This window comes from Epinephelus moara, chromosome 1, assembly GCF_006386435.1.
Source record: "Epinephelus moara isolate mb chromosome 1, YSFRI_EMoa_1.0, whole genome shotgun sequence".
Lineage (NCBI taxonomy): Eukaryota > Metazoa > Chordata > Actinopteri > Perciformes > Serranidae > Epinephelus > Epinephelus moara.
The window spans coordinates 39123837-39132381 of NC_065506.1; positions in this window are offsets into that span (position 1 = coordinate 39123837).

Consider the following 8545-nt stretch of genomic DNA (forward strand, 5'->3'; position numbering starts at 1 on the left):
TATAAACAAACTACACTACGGTCACATGATGTAACGCTGCCACCATAACAAAACTGTAATTTTAGCATGGCTCAGTTTGATGACGTTCTGTAGTCTCATTTAGCCACTTGTCAGCAGCCGCCTTTTAGAATACACAAAGAAGCTTCAAAGTTCACGAGTGGGGCATTTACGGATGTATTTTGACATGACATAGAACAAAACGTTATAGTCTGTTAAGCTTGTGTTAATCACAAACCTCATTTCAGGCATCTTACCAAAAACTATTGTCTTTGAGACGAGGGATCCAGGAGTGGTAGAATTCTAACTCATTTCTGGGTTTTAGGACGCATTCTTGGCAGGCTCTAAAAATAGCCAATTACTGTCTAATGAAACACTCATCGATGGGGAAATAGACTTCAACACATCACCAGCAAAGAAACCTAAATCCTCCAGCTCAGCGAAAGTGTCAGTACGGAGAGCAGAGTTAAGGCCCAAACATACTCGGGCGGAACGTACGCGGAACGGACTCCGCGGAACGGACTCCGCGGAGGTCCGCGTGGACTCAAAGCGGACGTCCGCAAGTCCTGTGCGCGCAAAGCTCAGATTTTACGACCACGCGGACTCCGCTCCACGCACCAGTGACTGCTCGGCATGTCTTTTTCACATCGCGGGGATTTTTCACGGACATTTTTACAGGAAACTACAACGCGGAAGTGCGCTGGACTATGAAAGCCCGAATGACTGTGGACATTCCTCGCGGAGTCCGTTCTGCTAATAGTATGCCCAAGTATGTTCGGGCCTTTAGCATTAGACTAATGCTAAACTTGATCTAATCTCGTGAAAGTTTGACAGCAACCATGGTAGTGTGTAGTTTTTGGATGTAAACTGGACCCTGGTGCTTCCTTCCACTATCGACCAAAACCCCATCGTAGCAGATGTTACTGTATGTTTCACAACCCTTAACGCAGTTTCAGCCACTGCCAGTTAGCCTACAAGCTAACAAGCTATGCTAACGACACTTACCATTCCAATACATCTAGTAGTTGCCTAATTTGGTGAAGGCTCAAACATGTATGGATGAATCTCTTGGATTGTTTCCTCTAACACAAAGTCTGGCCAATTTGACGTGCACTGATCTTTCACTGGTCAGCAATAGTGCTAGTAAGGCTGTGCCAGTGCTGGAGAAAGAGAAAACCTAGGATCATTCCAGAGTTTCTTAATGAGGGAGGAGTAGATCTATTTCCGGACCATTTTCAGTTTTTATTTTTACTATTTATGTGTAAAAACCTTGTTAAAGGCGGGAAAACAGAGTCTACACACTAAACTACACTCCCATAAATATTCAGTTGAATTACCACCAAGGTGACATTTCGAGCTTTATGTGCTTCATCAGACAAAATACAATAGTAGTGGACCAAGCAGTCAAAGCACAAAAACACTGATTTAAAGTTAAACAAAGCTGGATTTATTTTCCCCCAAAAAATTAATTTTACAAAGCAAATGACAAACGATAACAGAATTGGACTATAGCGCCCATAAAAGAGGTCAACAAAACATAACTACTGAAAAATAAGTCAACCAAAACATAGACAATAACTAAGACTAACACAAAGAAACCCCTAATCCCCCTATGATGTCTCGGCTCTTGGTTTCCGCCATGGGATGGCCTTCTGCATAAAACCAGGCTCCACCCTCAGCCCCATTTTTAGTCCAACTCCAACCAGGAAGTGATTTCAGGTGAGAAAAGCATTAATAACTTAGAATAGCAAATACCAAAATGACAAAACAGTGTGAATTAAGTGTTGGCGCTTCATCTAGAAAACAGCACTTTGACAACCACAGTGCTCATACATTTAAAACTAAACAAACTGGGAGTGTATGTATTTTAAGTGACTGCAAATTAAAGGTAAGTGAACATGTGGTGATGGTGTGGGTGAGTACTGGAATCACTCAGCCTTTTGTGTGGCTGTGGGCACGGCTGTCACAACAATGCAGAGGCATACCTTTAAATACCTACAAGGTGGAAGGTGTGTCTCTGCATTGTATTTTGTCTGATGAATACCGTGAAGCTTGAAACGTCACCTCTGAAGTGATTCAGTTTAATGTTTACGGGAGTGTAGCCAAGTGTGTAGACTCTGTTTTTCTGTCTTTAATGTGATATTCATCATCTGGATGTGCGTGCCTCTGTAAACTTATGGAAAACCATGTAAAACAAAATATTAATCATAGCAGAGAACTTTAAAACGTGTCTGGAGGGGGATTTTAAAGTCATTTAGTTCAGCAGATACCAAGGACAGTTTTGTACAGGGCCTTCAAAGTCAATCCATTATCTAAAATGCGATACATGTGAAGAAGAAAAATAGCTTACAGATGAATACATTTCCATCCTCCATACTGATGTTGAAACTGTCAGTATCTTTGGTGAAGGCTTACAGTGGAGTATCTGTTTCTAAAATGTCCTGTTATAACGTTGTATGTAGCTGTGCCTCAATTCAGGGGCATTTGAAGACCGATTGTGTCACATCGGCGCAACCAAGGCTGTCCCATTTCGAAGGCTCCTTCAATGCAGCCTTTTTTCCCAAAATTTTTAGGATGCAACGGATGAATTCTTCATGACCCAGCCTATCCCAAGATGCATTGTGTGTCAGTGACGATTATAGTAAGTTAAGTTAACTAGCTAACGGTTAATTGTTGCTAACATTACTATTAGCTAAAAGCACACAGCTTAAACAATCTTAATTCAGTAAGTTTACCTGAAAACGGTCCATCAGCCTGAAATATATCAAACAGCAGTGTCTCCGGGGGTGAATCATCTCCTCAAGTATTATATTAGAAATATATAATAACAATCTCTGGGTCCATGATTTAGGGCTAACTAACCTACTAGCTTACGCTGTCTTTCGTCAAGCGCAGCTAGTTGCTAGGTAACAGGAACGCCAACGGGTCAGAGTGAGAACAATTGGTAATGCAAACAGGAAATCCTTCGCAGACTAGACCATCCCATTTCAGAGACCGTTCAGTTTGGCTGATGTGGTCTTCAAAGGATGTGGCCGACACTGCCCGCTAAGGCCGCGTCCTTCAAAGGCTGCAGCCCCTGAACTGAGACACAGTATGTGTGTGGTTCACCGTAGATGTGTGAGGTACTCATCAAGCTAAATATTTTTTCAGTCATGGTGAACATCCCCCTCCCTATGAAGAAGGAATAAACTGTTCTTGTTGAGGATAAGATCTCATAAATAATCTGCACTAAAGGTCACACACAAACTGAAATAATTTATGTGTATGAATTACAATATGGATGAGGCAATTTGTTCATATTAACCAAATATATGTATGAAAGATAACCCACTGACAAAGTCTTGATACACAGCAATATGTTTATTTCTGTGTGCTTAATGTCTGGGGACCTTTAAATATCAAACCACTGGTGTTTTAGGTTAGTAGTTTAGAGACTAATGAGCTACTAAAACACAAAGAAAGATTTAAAACAAAGATTTATAACCAAATTATTTTGTTAGAGTTACTAATAGAGCCTCCAAATCGCCCCCCGGCTCATATTTGATGTTAAAACTCTATTGTCAACTGGGGATGTAACGATCCATTGATCTGGATCGATATATGGATTTAATGATCAATGATCCAGTATCATCAACTAAAAACATCGATTCATGTCGTCATCTGTAGGATAGGCTTTTACTTTGAAAGTCTGTATCATAGTCAAACCGCAGCAGGCAGATGGGAAACAGCCAGAAACAGACAGGATGAGGGTAACGTTATTTATGCAGGGGAAAAAATCAGCAGTGTGGAAATATTTGGGATTTTGGTGAAAATATAGGTCAACATACAAAACATGTGCCGTATATAAACAATGCCGTTACAAGATAAAAATAAAACCGGTAATGTTACCCACCTGGATGGCCATGTCACTCCGCTAACTTCTCACGGGAGCGTATCTATGTTTCCCGGGTTCTATGTTCCCCACTTACACAAAGAAGGTTCTATGTTTTCCGGGTTCTATGTTCCCCGCTCAACCAAGCGGGAAACATAGAACCCTTTTTGGTTGAGCAGGGAACATAGAACCCGGGAAACATAGAACCTTTTTGGGTGGTAAGCAGGGAACATAGAATCCGGGAAACATAGGGATGACCCCCTTCTCACTACAGCAACATTTGTCGCTCTGTTTCGACAATATTTTGCTGAAAAAAATGTGCATACAGGCTGAAATTCAACCTTACTGTTCTGTCAGGAGACACAGTGACTTAAACCAATGGTAAGTACGAAAAACAAAAACATTACATGTAATTTATTTTGTAATGAGTAAAGGGGGCAAAGTCTGCTAGCTGCTAAGCTAATTTATGCAATGTAAACATGCTAAAGCTAATAATGTGTGACTAGCTAAAAACTATTGTTTTGTCCATGAACCTTGACAGTTACTACTGAGCTGAATTTGATACCTTGTCAGAATATGTTGTTGTTAATTCATGTTTTATGGCTGTATGGAGAAGTTTGCCTTCAGGGCTTTAAGCCAGATAGACCTGAAGTTTTATGAAAAAGATGAAGGTTTGGGTTAAAATGAAAAGCTCTCTGACAGAAAGTCCTGAAGGTTAACTTTTCCCATGTGCTGTTTCATGTGTGTTAGTGGAGTCAGTTTAAAGTAAACTTTACTGCACTTAGTATTTATGTGTTGTTTTTATCTTTCATAGCCAAAAGCAAAAAAGAAAAGGGTGGCAGAGTCTTTTGCAACATAATGTGTTACATGGGCATTTAATATTGTAGCATATCAATCACAGGCCCTTGAATCTCATTGAATCAAAATCATATGATAGGAGACTTTATAATATCGGCAAGTATCTAATTGTTGTCCAAAGAATCAATATAGTATCGTATCACGATGAAAACTGGTGATTTACACCCCTATTGTCAACTGTATTAAGACCATTACCTGTAAGTTGGGAAGGACTTTGGGAATTTGGGGGGAAAAACAAAAAATTGTAGTATTAGTAGGATTTTTTAGTATATTTTAAATGATGATTACAACTCAAGGTGGTTTAAGAAATATTATTTATTTTCAGCACAAAAATGTGAAATTGTTTTTGGCAGTTTTGTTTCAAAACCTGCGATAATAAAAATGTCAGGTGCTCGACTGAGTAGCTAAGTCCCACTTGTCATCTTTGTCATACGGTCACTCACATGTTATGGAGCCAAATTAAGCTTCTTAAACAGTAGCCGAGCTATTTGTGAATTCTAGCTAACTGTAGTTAGACATGAAGTCTTGAGTTAAAGGCTTCTGGTTTAGATACATGCTGCTCATTTCATGTCCTACACAATAATTTACTTTACATTGACAAGGGCAACAGCAATGCACACTTTTGTCACACCATTATTTTCAGGAATATTGAATATCAGTGCATTACTTATCACTTTTTAAACCAAAATTCAGAGATAATCAAGTGTGTCTTGTAAATCTGTGTCGATGTGGCAGGTGTGGAGCTCACAACGGCTTAGGCCATGTGCATAGGCTATGGCGTTGGGTCAACCGCACAAGTAAAAATTGCGCTTAATGCTACAATAATGTCTCAAGGTTAGCATTACTCCTCCTATATGTAATATTAGCCAAATGTGGGCATGTATGCAATTAACCAAAGTTACTAAGATTATTGAAATACTTATCTCTAAAGTTTACCTCGAATTATGGAAGATAACTTTGTTGGTGCCGTAGCATTGTTCCGACCTCTCATTGTCCTGTTGTTCCGATATATGATTATTACTGTATTTGTGTACCATAGAGGATCAGCAACGCAACAAAAGTAGGCTACTGGTCGAGATACAAGTGTCATAGAGAGAAGAGAATGAAACACCATAACCTCCTGTTATTAACTCTGGGGTCCGGGTTGTGTGGTGAGCTTTCCGCGATGCTGAACGGCTCCCGGCAGGCGTATTTCTACCTTGATGGTGTGCCGCGACCGGCTCTGGGTCAGCTGGGAAAGGCTTGAGGCGAAGCAGGCTCACGGCTTATGTGTTTGCCACTTTCTTTGTCATTTTAACCCACACCATGATCTTTTCCTGACCCTAACCAAGTGTTTTTTGTGCCTAAACCTAACCAGACCTTAACCACAGGGCATCATGATGATTTCGGAACAACGGGACTTCGGAACAATGGGTTTAATATGGTTGGAACAATGGGATGTTGGACCAATGGGCTGTCGGAAAAATGGGCAGACCCCAACTTTGTTGGCAGCGATTTAGCACAGCAAGCCGGATATAGTGTTCAGTTGGGTTGCCTGTGTAGGTGGGTGTGCGCATTGTCTTCTGGCTCCCTCAGTAAAATCCACAGCCTAACCCTTTTATCCAAATATTTGCATGTCTGATTGCAGAAATCCAAGATGGCGACGGCCAAAATGACAAACTTGTGGCAGTCCACAAACCAATGGCTGACGTCACGGTGGCTACGTCCACTATTTTTACAGTCCATGCTGAGGACCAGTGGTTGGAGAAGTATTCATATCTTTTACTCAAGTAAAACTACCAATACACCAGTAACCTAAAGAAATTCTTCGTTACAAATAAAAGACCTGCATTCACTTAAAAAAAAATTAGCATCAAAATGTAGGCTACTCAGAAAAACAAAGAGTAAAGTACTCATCATGCAAAATGGCCCATTTCAAAATATTATATAGGCTGTTGTATTGAATAATAATTACTGATTAGTTTATGTGAACGTCACTAATTTTGCAGCTGATAAAGGTGGGGCCAATTTTTTACTATATATACTATACTCGTGGGTAGCTTATGCATTTCACCATAGGATGAATGAAGTTTTATTTATCACTAACCGTTAGCCTTAATATAACTGAAAGAATTGAGTTGTATAAAAGTTTACCCCTGTACAGTCGTCCTGAACAGCATAAGCAATAAAGACTAAAACTGTTGTTGTACCAGGCTGTCTACTGTAAAGTTGGGCATTTAACATGGGGGTCTGTGGGGACTGACTCAGTCTTGGAGTCAGCCTCAAGTGGCCTTTCAAGGAACTGCAGTTTTTTGGCACTTCCTGTTGGCTTCAGTTTTCAGCCCCGGAGGCTGCCGCTTGGGTTTTAGTTGTATTTGTTGTTGGAGCTTCTCTGAGATTTGAAGGAAGAGCCGCAGGACTGAGAGGATTTCCATGTTGGATAAGATGATAGAAAAGCTGAGTTGTTGTTGTGTTGTTCATTTTCAGCATTTTTTCAAAGTTTTCCCACTCCCAGTGGTGAGTGTAAATATTTATGTGTTATCTGGCTCAGGACAGAGTGAATAAGGCCGGGGGAACAAGTGCCAGGTCAGCAAGGTTACTGCTTATCAGTCTCTATCCCTTATACTGTAATGTGCTGTGGATGTTTGTGACTGTAATGCAGTCATGGCTGGAGGTGGAGAGTGTAAAGAAATGCTTGTGCTGGAAGCAAGTGCTCTGGTTTGGAAACACCTGGTTATTGTGTATTATTTGATTTCAAATCCTTGAGTCTAATGTCAAGTGTGGTCAAACGTACCCAGTACACCTGGAAACTCTGGGCCAACTTCTGTAAAACAGAGGAACTGATTTGACACTGTATCCTGCTGCAGTAACACTCACATCATCAGTGACTGTTCAGGAATTTTTCACAGTAAAAGAAACACTCTGTCTAGCCTTCATACTTATTATGTATTTATTTTTGCAAGTGGCATATTTTCCCTCAAGAATCCATCCTACACACAGGCCAATACTGACTTTTATATCAATAACATGTCAGAATATATCCACTGAGATTCCCTATAAAAAGATCCTTGGTTAAACTAATTTACAAGTACATGTGGCCCCATTTGGTTATAAAATATTAACAAAAATTGATTCCGTTGTATGAACCTGGTTTTACTTCTACAGTTCTGTGGCTATCCTGGTGTGCATGCATCACCTCCTAACCTCCAAACCTTTTACATGCTCAGACTGAACTTAGATGTTAACTGCTGATTACTGCATTTCAGTTAATGTTTTCCTCACAGCATTAGTTTCTTCAAAATACCAATATATTACACACACTCTCCTGGGTTCAGACAGCTTTGGCAAATTGCTAACAGGAAATGGGTTCAGTTTCGTACTCGGTTGTGAAATAGAGCTGTAAAACCCGTCAGAATATGAGGGGAACAGTCATCCCTCCCCATTTGCCTTCAGAACTGGCTTAATTCTTGGTGTCATAGACTCAACAAGGTGCTGGAAACATTCCTCAGAGATTTTGGTCCATATTGACATGATGACATCACACAGTTGCTGCAGATTTGTCGGCTGCACATCCATGATGTGAATCTCCTGTTCCACCACATCCCAAAGGTGCTCTACTGGACTGAGATCTGGTGACTGTGGAGGCCATTGGAGTACAGTGAACTCATTGTCATGTTCAAGAAACCAGTTTGAGATGATTTGAGCTTTGTGACATGGTGCGTTATCCTGCTGGAAGTAGCCATCAGAAGATGGGTACACTGTGGTCATAAAGGGATGGACACGGTCAGCAACAATACTCAGGTAGGCTGTGGTGTTTAAACCATGCTCAGTTGGTACTAA